Consider the following 3,144-nt stretch of genomic DNA (forward strand, 5'->3'; position numbering starts at 1 on the left):
ACAAGGCAGAGGCAGTAGCTTGAGATATCCATGCATGTGTGGGAGAGAAAGAGGACGAAAGAGAGAGGGAGAGGGAGAGAGAGAGAGGGAGAGGTAAAAAGAGAGGGAGCGAGAGAGAGATCAGCTTGTGTCTTCCTGTAACAGACTGCTGGGCTGAGCTTCTTAGCCTTTGCCCAAGATTGTTACGCCATGTGACGCAGGAAGGGCACGGCTCCACCCCCACCCACCCCCTCCGGTGACCCGAATGCCGGATGCAATGTGCCGTCAGCGTTCCTGATAACCCAGCATCCACTGGGGAAAAAATAGACAGCTCTGCAAAAGGACTTGGAAATGGCCATGAAATGTGGTGGTGCTTCAGAACGATAAGGGCTCCTGGAGCCTACTGAGGAAGCTACTCTGCGGCACAGGGACAGGACGAGAAGCCAGAGGATGAGGGCAAGGACAGGAAATTTGGTGCTTTCATAGCAATAAAATCATGTTCAAGTAAGACGGATGTGCATGGTTGGGTGTGGTGCATTTGACTCATCCTTATCATCACCTTATGTGTGCGCATGCGTGTGTGTGCCTGGGTGGGTGGGAGCGTGTGTGTATGTGTGTGTGTGTTTCAATATATAATGTTATGTATAAGTTTTAGGACCAGACAGGAGCTCACAGAGAAAACACCTCTTGACAACATATAGTTCCTTGTCCAAAGTCCACAACACAGTAACCTTTTTAAGTGACACAGTAACATTCATAAGTGATTCCCTGTTGATGACAATTTACAAATGTCCATTCCAAACATGAGAAGTTTACTTCTTTCTTTCTTTTTTACAACCCTCATGGTAGACTGCGAAAGCGACTTTCCTAAAACAAGATGACGCTGAAACACACTACCAAATGGGCTGCTTCTTGTGTTACAACACACAGCTCCCACCTGAGTGATCGGTTTGGGGCTCATTTGGGATGGCAGCCAGACAGCAGTGCATGTATGTGTGAGAAAGTGTGTGTGTGTGTGTGTGTGTGTGTGTGTGTGTGTGTGTGTGTGGGAGGGGGGAAGTATTTGAGGATTGAGAAACCACATGGAGGATTGAGAGCCAGAGATGAAGATGAATGGTGAGAGCTGGCAGGAATGGGACTGGTGGCTGTGAAAGGTTAATGCAGTGTCCAGATGAAGCTGCCCCTCTTGGGGGGGGGGGAGCTCAAGTCTGCCCTTGAAAACACACACCCTCACTTTCAGGTGGAATATCAGACGATACGCTACAGCCGTGCCAGCCCTAATTACTAAAAAGACACAAACCAGAACACTCAGAACACAGTCAGTGCAAGTGAATATTATTATTCAAGATCTGCTTACTTGGAGATGGAGATGCATGATGGATTAGGGCAGCGTCCCTGCCTTCAGCTGAGCGTGTGCAGGTAGCTGAGAAGCTACTTGTATCAGGTTACTCTACGGCAGCAAACCGCATTTTGAAACCAGCGTTCCCAAAGACATTCCATTCATCTTATGAGTTGCAGCCCTCTCTGTACCCACCAGCATTATGTTCCGACCAGAGGGGGCAGGTTCACGCGCAGATGCTGTAAACACTCAAAAAGATGAAGGGGGTAAGGGAGTGGGGGTGAGGCAAGGATAGCAGGGGTGGGGGGAGCAGCAGAGGGAAACTTTGAAAACATATACTGGTCAATGAACTATGGGACACGTAAACTGAACCCCTCTACACAAAGGGAACAAAATACATAAATAGGGTTAATAGGTTGCCTAAACACGAAAGGGGAGGGCTAGATTTTCATTCATTCTCTCTCTCTCTCTCTCTCTCTCTCTCTCTCTCTCTCTCTCTCTCTCTCTGTAGCAGTTCTATTGTGCACAGGTGGCAACATTTAAAAGCAGGGGTGACTTATTCTACACTCTTGTTCTGTTTTACTGCACGTGTTCTCATTACCAAGATTAACATTACTCATTATCCATTCACAAGTAGTATGGGACAGAAGTGGTACTGCAAAATCAACTGTACACATTTAAGAGGGGTACTCACACACACACACACACGCATCCAATTCTCCTTCCATTTCACACATAAATCCGCCTTGGTACATGCCGCATGAACACATCTAATTTAAGATATGCAATTTGCAGAAAAGGGAAATTTAACAACTGGACTAAAGCACTCTTCCTTGTCCTACTCCTCAGTCTGTGATGTACATCTGGAGCAAATGGCATCACCTGCTTCCAGACTGCAGAGAAGGACAGAAAACACTACTGACTGAAGTGTTTAGGTGAACGGTCTTAAACCAGTTGCCGCTGTGATGATTTATGAAGCTGGAGGAACCATGCTCTCTCTGTCAGCCTATGGAAACAAGCTTACTGAAACAGCCAAGGCACAAGTGGTAAAACAATCAGCCTTATGTGTTTGTGTTTGTGTGTGTGTGTTTGAAAGAGAAAGTAGGAGAGAGAAAGAGAGTGTGAATGAGGGGGGATAGAGGTCATACCGTTATTATAAGAGGTCTTGGGTCATTAGCACTCAGTGGGGAAGCTAGCAGAAGAGAATCACCATTTCTACACAGGACCAGGTGCAGAGAACCGACCCATGCTACCACATACCTGGGGGTGGGTGAAGATGATAGTTTCAGATATTTAATATATAATAACACTGTATGAATTGTTCTTAACGTCTCAAGTTCAACAGATAGTGGCTCTTGATCTGTAAGCACATGCCAGTGCAGACAGAGTAAGGGTGGTTTCACAACACTTTGGAATGTTTTTTTCTAGCTCTGGTCCATTTCACCACAAAAGTTTGGTTCATTTTTTACAGGTATCAAAGCGCCAATCAAACTGGGATCTGCAGCACACTGGATTTTCTCAAATTGATCTCAGAACATTTCCAGTCTGATTCAGTTCACTTTCAGAAGCCACATTTGTTAGGATAGCTAATGCTATCTTCCTGAAGAGCTCAGCATGCAGTGTGCTGGGAGCACACGTCAGATGATTTCATACTGAGGCTAGCTGCCTCTAAGATGGACATTACAAATGAAGCAAATGAACACATGGTTCAGCTACCAAATGGGCATGCTTGAGAAAATGACAAACTGAAAGCAAAGTTAACAGAAAAGAAGCAAATAATAAGAAGAACAAAACTGCATCATCATTATGGGGAAAGCAATCAAAAT

The 3,144-nt window shown here is 45.5% G+C and overlaps 1 long non-coding RNA gene across 1 annotated transcript; it reads left to right on the top strand.

Annotated features, from left to right (window-relative positions):
- Window positions 1-222: 222 nt before the first annotated feature.
- Window positions 223-2,905, top strand: LOC145658584 (uncharacterized). Its single transcript, XR_014124191.1, has 3 exons — window positions 223-483; window positions 2,168-2,364; window positions 2,790-2,905. It is a non-coding gene; the product is annotated as an uncharacterized LOC145658584 (long non-coding RNA).
- The last annotated feature ends 239 nt before the right edge of the window (window positions 2,906-3,144 follow it).

Source organism: Electrophorus electricus, chromosome 6 (assembly GCF_041902795.1).
Source record: "Electrophorus electricus isolate QZ-2024a chromosome 6, ASM4190279v1, whole genome shotgun sequence".
Lineage (NCBI taxonomy): Eukaryota > Metazoa > Chordata > Actinopteri > Gymnotiformes > Gymnotidae > Electrophorus > Electrophorus electricus.